At 40.7% G+C, this 20,773-nt stretch overlaps 1 protein-coding gene and 1 pseudogene across 2 annotated transcripts in view; both read left to right on the top strand.

Annotated features, from left to right (window-relative positions):
- Positions 1–20,773, top strand: part of SGMS1 (sphingomyelin synthase 1) — a 465,134-nt gene that overhangs the window by 37,116 nt on the left and 407,245 nt on the right. The window lies entirely within an intron of this gene.
- Positions 18,817–19,608, top strand: LOC133775744 (histone H2A.Z-like; annotated as a pseudogene).

Genomic DNA, 20,773 nt, shown 5'->3' on the forward strand with positions numbered 1-20,773 from the left:
ACCTTATTCCTCAGAAGAAATCACTCTCCATAACCCCAAAATAGTTTAATTGTGAAATGCAGTTATTTAAGTCAGTTTTTTCTGGTTATTGAACACTTCATATGAATACATTTATTTTCATGCACATGATTCCTTATCTGAATTAGCTTTGCAATTCTTTAAAATGCCAAAGGCATTTTTTCCTAACATAAAAATACTAAAGGCATTTTGCTATCACATGGTTTATTAGCAGAATAGGAAAATTAATATTATTCAAGTGAAAGCAGGGATATAATTAGCTGAATAAGTATGGCATTTGGCCATGAACTCCGTGTTCACATAATATATCTATTTTGGGAATCATAAAACTAGAACAAGATAAAAATATGAGACGATATTGGGCTTCTATAGTTATTATTATTAGGAAACTTATGTAGCTTTTTTGTGGCTTTTCAAGATCTACATGAAAAGAGCTAAAGAACCTAGGAAATAAATGCTATATCAATTATTATTAGCAACTGTTTATTTTACAGAAAATAAATGGAGGTCATTGTAGTAGGTATGACAAACAAGACTGACTACTTGGTTTCTCTCACACTCGAGCTCTCTTTTTTAAACTCTATACTGCAGATAGCATGGAATTTATTTTCACTTCATGTTCCTAGAGTCTTTCTTTTGCCTTCATTCAGAGCCTAGAAACAATTTGCTCTAAAACTTTAAAAATTTAAGAATTGATATTCCCAAAGTGCTTTTGAACCTTAAACTCACTGAACCTCTGGGCTCTAGGATACATTTCTTTTTTTTTTTTTTTTAAGATTATTTATTTATTTGAAAGTCAGAGTTACACAGAAAGAGGAGAGAGAGAGAGAGAGAGAGAGAGAGAGAGAGAGAGAGAGAAAGAGAGAGAGGTCTTCCATCCACTGGTTCACTCTGCAATTGGCCGCAACGGCCAGAGCTGTGCCAATCCAAAGCCAGGAGCCAGGAAGCTTCTTCCAGGTCTCCCACGCGAGTGCAGGGGCCCATTGACTTGGACCATCTTCTACTGCTTTCCCAGGCCATGGCAGAGAGCTGGATTGGAAGTGGAGCAGCCAGGACTAGAACTGGAGCCCATATGGGATACTGGCGCTTCAGGCCAAGGCGTTAACCTGCTGCGCCACAGCACCGGCCCCTCTAGGATACATTTCTTAAAAGTGATTGTGCTTTACAGTTACTACATGTCAATTAAAAATAAAAATATATTTTAAAAGTGTGCTGAAATTTTCATTTGATTCTAAATTCATTAACACAATAGGTCTTCTGATTTTCTCACATTAAGGATATTTACCATGTTTATTATTCTGGAGAATCTGACTCTACTGCATATGATCCTTTTGAAGAAGATATAGTTAAGGGAGCTATTCTGCAAGATTTCTTTTTTGCTGGTGTGTGTGTGTGTATGTGTATGTGAGTGTGTCAGAGTCTTGTTTTACAAATTAAATAATTCATATCAATGGAACAGAGGTCAGTTATTTCATATATAGTTTTTTAAGATTTATTTTATTTATTTGAAAGAGTTACACACACACACACACATAGAGAAAGAGGGAGAGGGAGGGAGGGAGGGAGAGAGAGAGAGAGAGAGAGAGACCCTCCATCAGATGGCCACAATGGCTGGAGCTGAGCTGATTTGAAGTCCAGAACCAGGAGCTTTCTCTGGGTCTCCCCTGTGGGTGCAGGGGCCCACACACTTAATCCATCCTTTGCTGCCTTCCCAGGTGCATTAGCAGGGAGTTGTATCAGAAGTGGAGCAGCCAGGACATGAACCGGTACCCATATGCGATGCGTGTACTGCAGGCCAGGGCTTTAACCTGCTGCACCACAGCACTGGCCCCTTATATATAGGTTTCAGAACATACTGATATTTCCCATCCTCTTTTTAGAATATCCCCTCTCCTCCTTCCTTATTTTTCTTTTAATTTTTGTGAAGACATATGTTTAATTCACTTTATGATCACAAGCTTAATCCTCCACTAAATAAAGACTTCAATCAACAGTAAGTAGAAAAACCACTCTTCCTCAGGAAAATAGACAGAAGCAATAATCAAATATCAAGATGTCAGTTTCACTCATATACATTACACTTTTTGTATTCCATATGTTACAACAAATTAGAGAAAAATATTTTCTTTTTCAAAAAAAATTTATTTATTTATTTGAACATCAGATTTCCACAGAGAGAGGAGAGGCAGAGAGAGAGAGAGAGAGAGGTCTTCCATCCAATGGTTCACTCCCCAATTGGCCGCAATGGCCGGAGCTGCACCGATCCGAAGCCAGGAGCCAGGAACTTCCTCCAAGTCTCCCACACAGGTGCAGGGCCCAAGGGCTTGGGCCATCTTCTACTGCTTTTCCAGGCCATAGCAGAGAGTTGGATCAGAAGTGGAGCAGCCAGGTCTCGAACTGGCACTCATATGGGATGCCAGCACTTTAGGACAGGGCGTTAACCAGTTGTGCCACAGAGTTGGCCCTGAAAAAATATTTCCTTTTTGGGACTGGCTAATTTCACTGAACATAATGGTTTCTAATGGCATACCTTTTGTTGCAAAAGACAGGATTTCATTCTTTTTATGGCTAAGTAGTGTTCCTTCATGAATATATAGCACAATTTCTTTCTTCTTTTTTTTTTTTTTTTTTTTGACAGGCAGAGTTGGACAGTGAAAGAGACAGAGAGAAAGGTCTTCCTTCCGTTGGTTCACTCCCACAAATGGCCGCTATGGCCGGCGCACTGCGCCAATCTGAAGCCAGGAGCCAGGTGCTTCCTCCTGGTCTCCCATGCGGGTGCAGGGCCCAAGCACTTGGGCCATCCTCCACTGCCTTCCCGGGCCACAGCAGAGAGCTGGCCTGGAAGAGGAGCAACTGGGACAGAATCCGGCACCCCAACCGGGACTAGAACCTGGGGTGCCAGTGCCCCAGGTGGATTAGCCAAGTGAGCCGCGGCACTGGCCTAGCACAATTTCTTTATCTAGTCATCAATTGATGGGCATCTGTCTTGATTCCATGTCTTAGCTATTGTGAAATGAGCTGCCATAAACATGGGTATACAGATAATTCTTCCATATGCTGGTTTCACTCCCTTTGGTAAATTCCCAAGAGTAAGATTGCTGGGCCATTTGGTAGATTTATTTTCAAATTTCTGAGGAATCTCCATGTTGTCTTCCACAATGGTTGTACCAGTTTACAATCCCACCAACAGTATGTTGGGGTACCTTTTCACCACATCCTCCCCAACATTTATTATCTTTTGATTTTTGAATGATAACCATTCTAACTGAGGTGATGTGAAACCTCATTGTGGTTTTCATTTGCATTTCCCTAATGGCTAGTGATCCTGATCATCTTTTCATGTGTCTTTTGGCCATTTGTATTTATTTATTTTCTTCCAACTGATAAAAATTTTTATTTAACTTTTGAATTTTTAGAATTTTCGTGATTATTCCATGTGAGGTGAAACTAGAACTGTTTAAAAGACAAACATGTCCAGCACTGTGGCTCACTTGGTTAATCCTCCACCTGCAGCACCAGCATCCCATATGGGCACTGGGTTCTAGTCCCGGTTGCTCCTCTTCCAGTCCAGCTCTCTGATGTGGCCCAGGAGGGTAGTGGAGAATGGCCTGAGTGTTTGGGCCCCTGCACCTGCATGGGAGACCAGGAAGAAGCACCTGGCTCCTGGCTTCGGATCGGCACAGTGCCGGCCGTTGTGGCCATTTGGGGAGTGAACCAACAGAAGGAAGACTTTTCTCTCTCTCTCTCTCTCTCACTGTCTATGACTCTACCTGTCAAATAAAAATAAATAAAAATAAAAATAAAAAAAAGACAAACACGAATCTAGTGTATCAATAACCAGGGATTTTTCTTTTTTGTTATATGCTATACTAGTTTCACAACCACAGGTGTGCTTGTTAGGTGATATAACCATCAAAGAAGCAAACATTAGACATAATATGGGTAAGGAAAAACAAATACAGACAGGATTGGTTCCACATTCACTACTGCATTTTTCAAGCACCAAGTATGAACTGCACATTTTTGATGTGCAGCTAGAAAGCTAGAAAGAAGGTATTTTTTTTCTTTGTTTTAAATCAGTGCATGAATGTTTCTTTTCTCATTTCAGCAGATGCATAGATGGTCATTTATATTTCATCCTTTGAAAAATGCCTATTCATAACCTTTGCCCATTTGTTGTTGAATTATTTGTTTTGTTGTTGTTAAGTTTCTTGAACTCCTTATACATTATGGATATTAATCCTTTATCAGAGGTATGGTTTGCAAATATTTTCTCTCATTCTGTCAGTTGCCTCTTTGCTTTGTTGAATGTTTCTTTTGCTGTGCAAAAGCTTCTTAGCTTCATGTAATCCCATTTGCCTATTTTTTGCTTTTATTGCCTGTGCTTCTGGGCTGTTATCCAAGAAGTCATTGCTTAGGCCAATGTCTTGTAGTGTTTCCCCTATGTTTTCCTCTAGTAATTTAATGGTTTCAAATCTTGAGTTTAGATAATTGTTCCATTGTGAGTGGATTTTTGTATAGGTTGTATGATATTTGTGCAGAATTTTATAAGATATTGGGCAAAAGACTGAGTATCTGTTATTTGTTTCATTTATGTGTCAGCTTTCTGTATGTGTGCATATAGAACATAGAACACAGTTCAGCAAGACCCCAGCAGAAGGAACAGGCCATCAAGGAGAGAGGTGCCTTTCTCTGAAGGGAGGAAGGAACCTCCACTGTGACACGGCCTTGACTAAACAAGTTCAGAGTCGGTGAACTCAAGGGACTTCCATAGCCTAGACAGCTCATAGCAAGAGTCTTGGGTGATTGCTGACGTCATAAATAAGAGTGCCAATTGTTAAATCAACAACGGGAGTCACTGGGCACATGCTCCCCATGTAGGATCTCTGTCCTTAATGTGTTTTACTATGAAACTTAAAAACACTACTAGTCGAACAATACCCTATACCTTGTGCGGTTGTGTGAGTGCAGCCTGTTGAAATCCTTGCTTAGTATATACTAAGTTGATCTTCAGTATATGAAGGTAATTGAAAATGAAACTCGATAAAGGGTGGGTTGGGAGTGGGAGAGGGGAGAGCCATGGGAGGTTGGGGGGGGGGCACAACAATACAAAAGTTGCACTTTGTAAATTCACATTTATGAAATAAAACAAACAAACAAACAAAAAAGAACACAGTTCAGATTAGAAGAAAATGGACTGACGATGAATATTGTAGGTGATTATTTCTGAGGACTGAGATTATATGGCAATATTCTTTTTTTCAAATTTTGAATGTTTAAAAATTTTATTTAAGCTATACAAATTGATATATTTTTATATATACAGATTTAGGAACATAGTGATACTTCCCCCCTACCCTCCCTCCTACCCATGCTCCAGCCCCTCTTCCTCCTCCCTCTCCTATTACCACTGTTAATTTTTTACATAGATCTACTTTCATAATACTTTATACTCATAAGATTAACCCTACACTAAGTAAAGAGTTCAATAAATAGCATGAAGAAAAAAAAATATGGTTTCAGAGATGTGATTATTTATTTGAATCTACTTGAAAGGCAGAGCAACAGTGAGAAAGAGAGAAAGCTACAGAGAGGGAGAGAAAGGGAGATTTTCCATCTCCTGGTTCACTCCTCAATTGTTCCCCCTTAAATCCTGCCAATAGCTGGCCTGGGGTAGATGGAAGCCAAGAGCCTAGAACTTCCAGGGGCCCAAGCATTTGAGCCATCAACTATTGCCTATCAGGGGACCTTAGCAGGAAGCTGGATCAAAAGCTGGGTGGCTGGGACTTGAATTAGTGTTTCTACCTATATGGGATATGGATGTCCCAAGCAGCAGCTCAACTTGCCATGTCACAACATCTGCCCCCATATGGCAGTATTCTTTTCTGCAGTATGGTCTTCTTGTTTGCCAAGAAATGGTTGAGCACTTTGTACAAGCATAGTATACCTAAGAAACTTGGGAAATCTAAGCGACAAATTTTCTTCTGTTTTGGAGCTTTCTTTTTTTATTTTTTTAATGATTTATTTTATTTTTTTGAAAGTCAGAGTTACACAGAGAGAGAATCAGAGGGAGAGGGAGAAGAAGAGGGAGAGGGAGAGAGAGAGAGAGATCTTTCATCTGCTGGTTCTTTCTCCAACTGGCCACAATGGCCAGAGATGAGCTGATCTGAAGCCAGGAGCCAGGAACCAGGAGCTTCTTCTGGGTCTCCCACATGAGTGCAGGGGCCCAAGGACTTGGGCCATCTTCTACTACTTTTCCAGGCCATAGCAGAGAGCTGTATCAGAAGAGGAGTAGCTGGGACTAGAACCTGCACTCATATGGGATGCCAGCGCTTCAGGCCAGGGCTTTAACCCATTGTGACACAGTGTCAGCTCCAGAAAAGATCTTTATCACAGCACATTGTAGTCAAACTTGCAAAAGTCTAACAAAGAAAAGCTTTTAAAATGTGCATGAGAGAAAAGCTAGATTACTTTCAGCAGATCTCCAATTAGACTCACAGCTGACTTCTCATCAGAAATCCTACAGGCTAGAAGAGAATGGGGAGATATATTCCAAGTTGTAAAGGAAAAAACTGTCAACCCAGAATATTGTACCCAGCAAAGCTCTCATTTATGAATGGAGGTGAAATAAAGACCTTCCATAACAAACAGAAATTGAATTTGTCATCACTAGTCCAGCCTTACAAAATATGCTTAAGGATGTGCTGCATGTGGGAACACAGAAAGATAGCCATCATCATGAAAAATTTGAAAACAGAAAATCCCCCAGTAAAAGTATAAAAGAAATTTGAAGTAAACAATAGGAATATTTATGGCAAAATGGCAGGGCCAAGTCATTACTTATCAATAGTCACCTTGAATGTAAATGGACTTAAACTCTCCAGTTAAAAGATTCAGAGTAGGGGCTGGCACTGTGGCATAGTGGGTAAAGCCGCCTCCTGCAGTGCCAGGATCCCATATGGGCACCGGTTCAAGTCCCAGCTGCCCCACTTATAATCCAGCTCTCTGCTATGGCCTGGAAAGCAGTGGAAGATGGCCCAAGTCCTTGGGCCCCTGCACCCATATGGGAGACCTGGAAGAAGCTCCTGGCTCCTGGTTTTGGATTGGCACAGCTCCAGCTGTTGCGGCCATCTGGGGAGTGAACCAGCAGATGGAAGACCTCTCTCTCTCTTTCTCTTTCTCTCTACCTCTTGTCTCTCTGTGTAACTCTGACTTTCAAATAAATTGATTAATTTAAAAAAAGATACAGACTAGCCGAATGGATTAAAAAACATGACCCATCTATTTGGTGCCTACATTTCACCAAAAAAGATACATGCAGACTGAAAGTGAAAGGATGGAAAAAGATATTCCATGCTAATATAAAGCAAAACAGGGCAGGTGTCACCATCTTAACATCAGACAAAATAGACTTTAACACAAAAACAGTTAAAAGAGACAAGGGCACTATGTAATGATTAAGGGATAAATTCCACAGGAAGATGTGACCATAATAAATGTATATACACCCAATTACACAGCATCTGGCTATTTAAAAGAAATGTTAATGGATCTAAAGGGAGACATAGACTCCAACATAATAGTAATAAAGGACTTCAACACCTCACTTTCATCAATGGACAGATCAATTAGACAGAAAATCAACAAAGAAACAACAGAGCTAACTGACACTGTGGACTAAATAGACCTAACTGATATCTACAGAACTTTTCATCACAGAGTTGCAGAATACCCATTCTTCTCAACATGCATGCAACTTTCTCTAGGATAGACCATATTGTAGGCCATAAACCAAGTCTGACCAAATTTTAAAAAAATGGATATCATACCATGCATCTTCTCTGACCACAATGCAATGAAACTAGAAATCAACAACTAAAGAATCTCTAGATGATATGCAAACACATGAACAACATGCTCCCGAATGAATAGTGAGTCATTGAAGAAATCAAAAGAGAAATAAAAAAAAAATTCTGGAAACAAACGAAGATGACAATACATCATATCAAAACTTAAAGGAGGCCGGCGCCGTGGCTCACTAGGCTAATCCTACGCCTGCAGTGCTGGCACCCCAGGGTTCTAGTCCCGGTTGCTCTTCTTCCAGTCCAGCTCTCTGCTGTGGCCTGGGAAGGCAGTGGAGTTTGGCCCAAGTGCTTGGGCCCTGCACCCATATGGGAGACCAGGAGGAAGCACCTGGCTCCTGGCTTTGGATTGGCGCAGCACGCCGGCCGCAGTGGCCATTTGGAGGGTGAACCAATGGAAAAGGAAGACCTTTCTCTCTCTCTCTCCCACTAACACTGCCTGTCCAAAAAAAAAAAAAAAAAGAAAAGAAAAAAAAAATTGTGTTCTTGTCTACAGGTGGCCTGCTGACCTGTATAGAAAAAAAACAAACTTACAGGATACAGCAAGAGTAGTGTTAAGAAGGAATTTTACAGCAATTGGTGCCTACATGAAGGAACTGGAAAGGTACCAAATAAATGAGATATCAATGCATCTCAAGGACAAAGAAAAACAACAAACCAAACTCCAAATTAGGAAGAGGAAAGAAATATTAGATAAAAAATAAACAAAATTGAAACAAAAAAAATACAAAAGATCAATGAAATGAAGAGCTGTTTTTTCAAAAAAATAAAATTGATACACCATTCACCCAACTAACGGCTGGAGCTGCGCCAATCCAAAGCCAGATGCCAGAAGCTTCATCTTAGTCTCCCACACGGGTGCAGGGGCCCAAGGACTTCGGCAATCTTCTACTGCTTTCTCAGTCTACAGCAGAGAGCTGGATTGGAAGTGGGGTAGCTGGGTCTTGAACTGGCACTCATATGGGATGCTGGCACTGCAGGCAGTAGCTTTACTCACTACACCACAGCACCAGTCCCTGGAGCTTCCAATAAGGCACAAATAAACTGACACTGTGATATTTTTATTGTCTATTATGAACAAATAACTCATTTCTTTTCACATACTGTATCTCCTTTAATCTAAGCACATAGAATATGTGTGAATCTACTTTATTATTATTCAGCAATTGTAATAATATTGATGATGAACTTGGAGATACATATTTTATAATAGTTGTTTTACAAACACAAGATAAAAATGGGCCAGTGAAAAGCTATGCATATCCTAAATGGAAAGCAATCTAGAGAGTGATTTTTTTAATGCCTTCTAAATTTTCCATGATAAGCATGAATCTTTCCCATAATGGGAGAGAAATACATTTTAATAAACAACTGTGTGCTAACTTTCAGGTACTGATATGCAGCATAACAAATATTTAGTGGAAAGAGAGACTACTATGAAATGAAGAAGGTGTCAAGAAGCAATGTGTGGCTTGGAAAAATGGTCATATCCTGTAAGTGTGCAGAAGAATGGCATTCTAAAAAGAGAAAAAAATCATGTAGCAGCCCTTAGAACTGGTCCATTTGTAAAATAAAATAATACTGACTTGCTCAGAAGGCAGCTACGAAGATTAAGTGTGCTGATATACCCAGTAGCATGTCCAAATGGGAGACACCCAGAAAGTTAACCATAAGATGACAGTGATGGTTAAACAGAGAGGGAGGATAGACTCAAGACAATGTCCAAAGGAATGAATGGCACACTTGTTCCCAGTTTGGTTCTAGGAAAAGAAATAAAAGTGCTAAATAGGCCTCCATTATTTCTTTCCTGAGAGGTCAAAAGCAGCTAAGTCAAAAATAGAAATAGGCTGGAGGGAAGGAGATTGGGCAAGTTTATGACAATTTGAGTTAAAGGCTTTAGAGGTAGGGGCAGGTATTTGGCCCAGCAGTTAAAACACTGCTTGGGATGCCCACATCCCTTATTGGAGTGCCTGGGTACAAGTCTCAGTTCTTCTTCCAGTTCCAGCTTCCTACTAATTCTCCACCCTGGGAAATAGCAGATGATGACTCAAGTCCTTGGATCCCTGCCACAATTGTAGGAGACCCCCACATAGTGTTCTGGGGTCCTGGCTTCAGCCTGGGCCAACCATGGGTATTGCAGACATTTGAGCAGTAATTCAGCAAGTGGATGGGAGATTTTATCTGTCTGTCTCTGTCTCTCTCTGTCTCTGTGTGTGTGTGTGTGTGTATGTCTGTGTCTAAAATAAAAAAAAAATCAATGGAGGCATTAAAAAAAACAACTATGGAGGGAAAGAACAGTGGCTTATGAGGTGGAAAGCAGCAATAAAAGCATAGAAACAAGAGGCATTGAGGACTGTCATCAACTTTTCAGCCACAGGAATCTCAGGGGAGCTGAGTAAGTAGAAATAGAAGCCATCCAGTGCTCTGTTAATTGCATCACTACTTGAAACAGCCTGCTTCTTCTATTCTTGCATCTAATTACAATGCCTATGAATGAAACCAGTCATTCTCTGTTTAATTTGCTGTTGTGCTTAAAGGAATTTAAATTTGGTATCTGAAGGCCAATTACTAGGAGCCACTAAATGAATTCTGCCTACCCCCGCCATCAGCACTGTACATAGATAAAGCAATTAGATGAGGGGAAGGAAGCTTAGAGTTAATTTATGGGAAAGTGGGGGTAAAGAAGCAGTGCAAATAAGCCTATTTGGATTGAGGAAAGCATAAATTTTTTAAAGATTTATTTATTTATTTATTTGAAATGCAGAGTTAGAAAAAGGAGAGAGAGAGAGAGAATCTTCATCTGCTGGTTCACTCCCCAGATGGCTGTAATGGCTGGGGCTGGGCCAGGCTGAAGGCAGGAGCCAGGAGCTTCTTCCAAGTCTCCCACATGAATGCAGGGGCCCAAGTACTTGGGCTATCTTCTGCTGCTTTCTCAGGGATCTGGATGGAAAGTGGAGCAGTTGGGACTTGAACCAGCGCCCATATTGGATGCCAGCACAGAAGATGGTGGCTTAACACACTGTACCATAGTGCCATCCCCCAAAAGCATAAGTTTTAATTCTGAAAAGTAAGTAGAAGTCATAGTCTAGGTCTTCTTTTCTCTTTCCAAAGCTTTGTCATTTAGGAATTGAGAAGGTGAGCTGAATAAACAGTTGAGCAGAAAATGAAAAGAAAAGCTAGAGATATGTTGTAGAGTCAGGTTTCTCTATAGCTATAAAAACCTAGCTGAGGTACAACATATGGAATACTTTCTCTGTGCCAGGCACTGCACTAAACAGTTCACATCATTAACCAGTGGAATCCTCAGGCAACCCTGAGGCAGAAGTCTCATGATCACCATTGCAGCTGAGGAAGCAGGGTAAATGAGGCCAAGTAGACTTGCCAAGTCCTCTAGCAGATAGGAGCCCAGACAACATCCCCATTAGGAGGTCCTAGAGTCACCCTGCAGTATCACCTCCTATGCTATCAAACTCACTGCAAAAGAAGACAGTGGCTGTCTGAGAAGCTCAGGAAGTTTCATGAAATGCATGCCACCAAAAATTCACTAAAAGTTAAAAGTAAGCAAGAAAAAAAACACTCATTAACAGTGGGGATCAATCTCAAAAGTATGATGTAAAAGGAGACACACACACACACACAAAAACTACACATGTGATCCTATTAGGTCAAAATTCTAGATAAAGCAAAATATTGTTATAGAACTACCCCAAAGCCAATTGGAGAAACTGCTCAGGATCCCCAGAACTGGGTCTGGATGCTGAGCAAGTCCAGCACTGACACCAGGGCAGTGGAAGAAAGTAGCAGTTTATTTGCAAAGCGAGAGTAAGGAGTCTGGCAGCTATTACTCAGTTACTGGACTCTGTAAAGGATTAAAGACTGTGAATCTTCTAGAATAGAGTGGATACTGAGCAGAGCATGAGCAGCTGGTGTGTGGCCCTCTGGTTGCCCCACAGCTCTTGTAGCCTTCCTTGGACTACTCAAAAATGGGAGACTGGCATGTTCTTCTGAAGATGCTGTGATGGCAAAGTGGGCTTCAGCATGTCTAGGATCTATAGGTAGATCCTGCACAACAACTGAAAATAGAGATTTGCAGGAGGATGTTGACCACAGAGATGATAATTGAATTTTGAGTCTTGCGATCTGGGGTCTTGCAGGGCCATCCTGATCTATCATTCCCTTAATTTAGTGAGTTAATCTTTATTAAGGGCTTGATTTGTAATCACCACAGTGAAGACAGAAGAACTATAAGCTAAGGGAGAGAGACTGAGGCCTGATAAAGTTTGAATCAAAGGCATTACAGTGGGGGACTCAGTTTCACTATAATGATTGCAAGCAGATCAATGATTGCCTGGAGCTAGGGAAGAAGACAGCCAATTTGCAAAGGGACAAGAAATAGCTTTTGGGGCACGATGGAAATATTCTATAATATGATGGTGGTGGTGATAACTCAATTTACATTTGTCAAAACTTTCAAAATTGTGCTTTTAAAATGGGTGAATTTTATTGTATGTAAAAGTTAAGAAAACTTTTCTGTTAGGAAATTTCCTTAAAGAGAGGTTACCTTTAAGTTTTACATTTTAGCAAACCATATTATCTATTTCAGTAAATATGGACATCTTCATAATAGAAAATTATTATTTGGAAAATGACAGTTTGGAGCTTCTAGAGGCATCTTAGGCTAAAAAGTGATCATATTACTCAAAAGAGCAAATACCTTCTAACTATACAGGAATGAAACTGTCTACTGTCTCCTGATGGCAGCAACTCAGAATTGCAGATCCTTTCTTCATGCAGCAAATATTCATTAACCATACTGAAAAGCCATTTTTGTGGGTGATACATGGGCATATGTGGGTAATTCTAAATGGTCCAGCCTGACAGAAAGAACCTCCTGTGTGTTAGGCACCATCCTGCTAGCTGGGCATACAGTGTGGCATAAAAGAGACTCAGGTTCCTGCCTTCATCTTGTTTACATTCTGGAAGTCCAAAACATTAATGAGCAAACATAAATTAATAAAGTCAGTCCAAATTGTGATAAGGAATAAACAGGATAGAATAATTGATAACTTACTTGAGGTGATACAAAAGCTTCATTGAATAAGGAGGTTAGAAAAGCTGAGGTAGATAGAACATCAAGGAGATTATAATTTCAGGTAAAGGAAGTTGAATAGTTACAAAGCAGAATGAAAATTGGGATATAGGGCATGCTGTGTGAGAGATCTTTTTATTGGGGGACCTCAGTGAAACAAAGAGAAAGGGGTTTCTGTAGGACTTTCAGGCCTCTAACAAAGAGTTTAGAGTCTATAGTTTATTCTAACTCAAAAACCATTGATGGCTTTTTACCAAAAGGGTTGACATGATTCAGTTTATGTTTTAAAATATAGCTTTATGGGGAAAGGAAATATTCTGCATTTTGGATATGGAGGTTACAGTTCAAATGTCATTTAACTCTATACCTAAAAACAAAGGCAAATTGGTGAATTTTACTCTGTGTAAATTTGATCTTGATAAACCTAACCAGAGATAAACAAACAATAAAGGGGAAACTAAGCTAATGTACTAAAAATAGTTTTTCTGTGGCCGGTGTTGTGGTGTAACAGGTAAAGCCACCATCTGCAATGTTGGTATCCCATAAAAGTGCCGGTTTATATCCCAGCTGCTCCACTTTCAATCTAGCTCTCTGCAAAGGCCTGGGTAAAGGAGCAGAAGATGGCCCAAGTATTTGGGCCCTTGCTATTCATGTGGGAGACCCAGTTGAAGCTTTTGGCTCTTGTCTTTGGCCTGGCTCAGCCCTGCTGTTGCAGTTACTTGGGAAGTGAACCAGTGGATGGAAGCTCTACCTCTCTCTTTGTCTCTTCTCTCTATATAACTCTGACTTTCAAATAAATAAATAAATCTTTTTTAAAAAATGGTTTCTCTATAAGATATTGATTTGTCTTGCTTGTTTGTTTCCTTTTGGTAATAGCTCCAGTTGGACTGTTTGTCTACTTAAGGTCTGTGCACATGTTTTTAGTAAGATTTAAATGATATTTTACAAAGATAACTGTGGCTACCAAGTGGAGAAAAGTTTATAAGACAGTAATATTGGTTACAGGGAGATCATTGAGGACATTATGGCAAGAAATAAGAGTAAAGCTTAGACTAGGGTAGTGGCAGAAAGGGGAAAAACATAAAAATCTAATTTGGAAATAGTACTGACAAGACTTGCTGGTGGATTGGATATAAATAGAAAGGATAAAGAAAAAGAAAGACATCAAGGATGACTTTCAGGGGAGGGTATTGGCATGGATGTGGCATTGTTGACAAACAGGAACAGATAGTTCAATCAAGTGCTTATTTTGGAATTTTTCATATTTGAGATGCCAAATGGGGCGTGAGACAGGCAATTGATTAGATGAGCCCAGAGTTGGAGGTAGAAATGAGGACTAGGTTTGAATGTCATTCCTGTGTCCATAGTTTTTTAGTTTGCTGTGCTATAACAAAATACCATGCGCTGGGCAACTTATAAACAGAAGAGATTTATTTCCTATAGTTCTGGAGGCTGGGAAGTTCAAGATCAAGGCATTAGTAGTTTCAGTGTCTGGTGAGGGCCTATTCCATCAATGACATTGTATCTTTGTGGCATCCTCACATGGTAGAAAGAAGAATGGCAAAGGGGGCCTTGTTAGGTCCCACCAGCCATTTTCTAAGTTACTAGTCCACTCATGAGGATAAGGCTCTCATGGCCTAACCTCCTTCTAAAGGTCATACTTTGTAATACTGTTGCATTGGGGGTTGGATTTCAATGTGAACTTCAGAGAGAATACAAATATTCCAACCATAGCAATGGTATTTAAATCCCTGAGCCTGATTGAGATGGAAGACTTAGAGAAGGTTCTAGATATAGCAGAGAGGGCCCTGCAGAACTCCAAATTTTGAGATCTGATAGGAAAGGAGGAGACAGGCAAGCATGGAGAACCCACACAGACATTTCCAAAAAGGTATGTGTGTGTATGTATGTGTGTGTATATATATATGTGTGTATATATATATATATATAAATGTGTGTGTGTGTAGATATGTGTACACACATACACATAACCCTTTGAATGTTGGACCTGAGCAATAATAATCTCAGTTTGCCATAAAAAATACTATATACTGGGAGGCTTCCACTACAGAAATTCACTTTCTCTCCATTCTGGAGTCTAGAGGGTGCTGATCAGGGTGCTGGCTTGATTGGCTTCTGGTGAGGGCCTTCTTCCCAGCTTATAGACAAGCTACCTTCTTGCTGTGTGCTCACAGGGTCTTTTCTCAGTGTGTTTTGAAGAACGAGAGAGCTTTCTCTGTCTTCCTCTTATAAAGCCATAGTCCCATAGAATTAGCACCCCATTCTTACAAATCCTTTAACCTTACTTGTCTCCTAAAGAATTTATCTGTAGATAAAGTCACATTAAGGATTAGGGTAGCAGGAGAAGGGTGGCAGGAGAGGCACAATTCAGTCCTTAGCAACCTGCAAGGAGGTATCATGCTAATCAAAGATACATACCAGGGTCAGTCTTGTCATGTGGCCAAACTGCTATTGCAAAATGACTACATTGCAATGATTCTTTAAATGTGTATCTAGCAAGTTGTTATCACTGTGTGATAACATGGCATTTTGAATTCCCCTCACACACACACACACACACACAAACAAGATCAGCTACACTTTTAGTAATACAAAGAAGGAGGAAGAGAGTGAGGAGGGGAGGAGGAGAAGGAAATGTATTATGTAATACACTGTGCTAGGTAGGTATGTTCTAAGCACTTCTGCATGCATTACCGCCTCCAGACCTCACAGCAATCCTATGAGGTAAATATTTTGTTTTACAGATGAGAAAACAGAGGGCTCAAGAGGTTAAATAACTTGTTCAAAGTCACAGAGCTAATGAGTGGCAGAAAAGTCTGTGTACTCAGGTATCTGACTTTATGAGTCAACAGTTGTAATCATTATTCTAGCTCTGATCTTAAGGGATTCACTTAACTTAAATGCCATGAAGTCACTGGGCTCTATTTAACAAATATCTCATTATATTCTAGTTATAGCCTGTTCTATAATTGTTCACAATTTGACACAATTCAAATCAGTGGTGTTTTGGGGCGCATTAGTGTCAGAAACCAGGAGGCCATTAAATCTCATGAGGGCTATGTTAGTTCTATAGGGCTGTCATAACAGAATAGCACAAATTGGTTACCCAGACATCCAATATCTACATGTCAACAGAGTTATGTTCCCACCTTGGGGGAATCCTTCATATCTTCTTAGCTGCTGGTGGTTTGCCAACAACCTTTGACACACAGCCAAATCTGATCCCTGAGTAAGCAGATTACAAGGCATTGCTTGATTTGAGTGCACTCCTCTAATCTCTGCCTTCATCATCACAGGGCATTTTCTTATCTGTCTCTGTCTTCACATGGCCGCCTTCATATAACGACACCAGTCACACTGGATCAAGGGCCCACTCTACTGCACCTCATCTTAGTTTAACTAATTACATCTGCAATGACCTACTTTCAAATGAGGTGACATATTCACATCTTTTGGGGGGACATGATGTATAACCCAAACCAGTACTCCAGCCAGGGTCTTGTGGATAGAGTTTAAAATCTTTGGCATGAGCATCCCTTTTCAAACCTTTCATGCATAATCCCCTTTTTCTCAATCCTAACATCCACAAAAAAGCTTCTTATCAGTTCCTTCCTCAGGTTAAAGGATCCCCAATGACAGATGTTAAGCTGGCTAGAAAATCTGTAGATAACAGAGGGAGAAATACAAAGAGAAAACAAAGTCCTAAGAAATAGCTTAAAAATTGTTACCTTCTACCTTAAAATAAAGCATCATAATTTTCACAACTTATCTATTTCAAAAGTAACATGCTCAAACTCTATTTTTTCCATTCTTCAAGTTGAGCTACAAAGTTAATACTACTTATATAAAACATTGTTTTCTATTATTAAATGTTTTGATCAGTTCTGCCACCTCAAATAAATTCAATATTTAACTCAAGGTGGCATTTTAAATACATGAGAAAAAACTGGATTACTTAATAAATGGTTCAGGGACATTTGGCTAACCATTTGGGAAACATGAAGGCAGATGCTTAACTCACAAATATGAGATTTAATATTTTCAGATAATTGAAGATGAATTTTTTAAAAAATTAAATAAGTCATAAAAAGCTGAAAACATGAGTGGATATTTAATATGTTGGGGTATTGGTAAATATTCATGCTAAATCTAAACACAAAAATTTTACTCATAAAAACAGATATGAAATAATTTACGCAAAATTTAGAACTTTGGGGGCCAGCATTTTGCATGCCAGCTGGGCTGCTCCATTTATGCACCTGGGGAAGCAGCAGAACATGCCTCAAGCACTTAGGCCCCTGCCACCTATGTGGGAGACCAAGATGGAGTTCCAGGCTCCTGGCCTGCTCTGGCCCTTGTGTCCATCTCAGGAGTGCATGTGGAAGATATTCTCTCTCTCTCTCTCTCTCTCTCTCTCTCTCTCTCTCTCTCTCTCTCTTTCTCTCTAACTTTTCCTTCCAAATAAATAAATCTAGGGGCTGGCATTGTGGCATAGTGGGTTAAGCTGCCACCTGCAAAACCAGCATCCCATATGGGCACTGATTCAAGTTGCAGCTGTTCCACTTCCAATCCAGCTCCTGCTAATGCACCTGGAAAAGCAGCACAGCATGGCCCAACCACTTGGGCCCCTGCACCCACACAGGAAACTAGGAAGAAGCTTCTGGCTCCTGGCTTTGGCCTGGCCCAGTCCTGACCATTGTGGCCATTTGGGGAGTGAACCAGAGGATGGAAGACCTTTCTCTGACTCTCTCTGTAACTCTGCCTTCCAAATAGATAAAAATAAAAATCAATAAATCAAAAATTTAAAACCTTTGTTTATGTATTAAAAACAGCATACGGCCTGCGCCGTGGCTCAATAGGCTAATCCTCCGCCTAGCAGCGCTGGCACACCAGGTTCTAGTCCCAGTCGGGGCACCGGATTCTGTCCCGGTTGCCCCTCTTCCAGTTCAGTTCTCTGCTGTGGCCCGGGAGTGCAGTGGAGGATGGCCCAAGTGCTTGGGCCCTGCACCCCATGGGAGACCAGGAGAAGCACCTGGCTCCTGCCTTCGGATCAGCATGGTGTGCCAGCCGCAGCACGCCAGCCATGGCAGCCATTGGAGGGTGAACCAATGGCAAAGGAAGACCTTTCTCTCTGTCTGTCTCTCTCACTGTCCACTCTGCCTGTCAAAAAAAAAAGAAAGAAAAAAAAAAAACAGCATACCAACATGGATTTAAAAAAACGTTGTACACTATATGTAACAGACAGTATATTTATATTCTATATGTTAAAAATACTTAAAATTTGCTAGCAACTAATTCTCCAATAGAAAAATAGCAAAGAACATTTTTATTTTTCTGAGATACAGAAAGAAAACTCCAATCTACTGGCTCATTTCCCAAATGCCTACAGTAGCTAGGAATGGGTGGGGCAGAAGCTGGTATTCAACTCAGATCTCCCACGTGGGTGGAGGAACCCAGTTAGTTGAGCCATAATCAAGGCCTCTCAGAGTCTGCATTTGCAGGAAACTGGATTGTCAGAAGCTGGAGCCAGGAATCCAAACCCACGTGCTGTGATGTAGGACCCAGGTGCCTTAACCACTAGGCCAAAAACCCACTACCTGGCAAAGAGTTCTGAAAGGCAGTTCAAAGAAGAAATACAAATATCCATTGAACATTCAAAAAGATGCTGCTTCTCTGTTAAAAGAAAACTCAGTTAAACAGGATCTGTAAGTCTTCTTTCAGTTCTAACACACTGATCCCTTTTTTATGATTTGTTTATTTGAAAGGCAGAGTTGCAGAGGGAGAGGGAGGGGGCATAGGAAAAGAGAGATCGGAGTTTGAATCGCGGTGCGATGGAGGAGTAGGTGGTGGGATCTCGCTGTGTGTCAGACTAGCCCTTTCTCTGCCTTGCTTGTTTGAGCTTCCGCAGAATTCGAAATGGCCGGCGGTAAGGCTGGGAAGGACTCCTGAAAGGCCAAGACAAAGGCGGTTTCCCACTCGCAGAGAGCCGGCTTGCAGTTCCCAGTGGGCTGCATTCACCGACACCTGAAATCTAGGACGATCAGCCATGGACGTGTGGGCGCGGCTGCCACCGTGTACAGCGCTGCCACCCTGGAGTACCTCACCGCAGAGGTACTTGAACTGGCAGGAAATGCATCAAAAGATTTAAAGGTAAAGCGCATTACCCCTCGTCATTTGCAACTTGCTATTCGTGGAGATGAAGAATCGGACTCGCTCATCAAGGCTACAATTGCTGGTGGTGGTGTCATTCCACACGTCCACAAGTCTCTGATTGGGAAGAAAGGACGACAGGAGACTGTCTAAAGGATGCCTGGATTCCTTGTTATCTCAGGACTCTAAATACTCTAACTGTCCAGTGTTGGTGATTCCAGTGGACTGTATCTCTGTGAAAAACACAATTTTGCCTTTTTGTAATTCTATTTGAGCAAGTTGGAAGTTTAATTAGCTTTCCAACCAACCGAATTTCTGCATTCAAGTCTTAACCATATTTAAGTGTTACTGTGGCTTCCAAGAAACTATTGATTCTGAAGTAGTGGGTTTTGACTGAGTTGACTGTTTTTAAAAAACTGTTCGGATTTTAATTGTGATGCAGAAGTTATAGTAACAAACATTTGGTTTTGTACAGACATTATTTCCACCTAGGTGGATAAAAAAAAAAAAAGAGAGAGAGAGAGAGAGAGAGAGAGAGATCGATCTTCCATTCACTGGCTCACTCTCCAAATGACTGCAACAGCTAGGGTTGGGCCAGTCTGAAGCCAGGAGCCTGGTACAGCATTCTGCTTTACCACATGGGTGGCAGGGCCCAAGCACTTGTACCATCTTGCATTGCTCTCCCAGGCCCATTTGCAGGGAACTGGATTGGACATGGAGCAGCCAGGATTAAAACCAGCAATTCCATTGTAGGATGCCAGCATTGCAAGTGGCAGCTTAACCCACTGTGTCACAGCATTAACCCCTAACACACTGATTCTTAGTGTATAGGATGGAGTTGGTACATTTTTGCATACATTTATTCTTGAACTGATATTCCAGTGCAAAATATTTTCACTCTTAATATAAAATTTAATAAAATTACTTAATTCTCACATATTTCTGATATAAAATCTGAATCTTAAAAATCAATTTCAAACTGACATAAGAAAAAAAATCAGCAGATGTCTATCACCTCCACAATTCTACATGCTATACCATTGTGTTCTGAAACTCTTAGAGATATAAGGATAAGTTGACCTCATTCTTATCACCTACTGGGTGGAGAACTTCTCATACCTACAAGTAGAACAGCTCTAAATAGAATATACTTGGATTGGATGTCCAGCCATGCTCTCCAATGACTTCCTAATAATTTAACCTTCCAGTTCTGGGAGTTTCTAGAAGAAAACTCCATTCCTGCTGAGGTCGGCCTGTTTCCTGAAGAACCTTCAGCACACAGCTGTGTGTCTGATTGGCTTATTTCTGTCATGCCTCTAGGTTGTAAGGGACTGTGGTGATTATATTTCTGCTTTACTAAGCCCTCTCACCTGTGCTCCTCTTGGGTCCCCTATGTCATCACACCCCCTCCCCATGTGATCCAATCAAAACAGTCAATCAAAGCATCTCCACTACCCTTCCCCCAATCTTTGATTATGACCCAAGCTAGTTAATCAGAGTGTTCCCAGGTTGGATTAATCAATGTTAGGAGCTATATGCTTTCCCTCCAGAGTAGGTAAACTCAGGATGAAAAGTTGGGCTACTGGTGATTTAAAGAAAGCCATCTGTCACAGGAAAAAAATGAGGCAAGAAG

Source organism: Lepus europaeus, chromosome 17, assembly GCF_033115175.1.
Source record: "Lepus europaeus isolate LE1 chromosome 17, mLepTim1.pri, whole genome shotgun sequence".
NCBI lineage: Eukaryota > Metazoa > Chordata > Mammalia > Lagomorpha > Leporidae > Lepus > Lepus europaeus.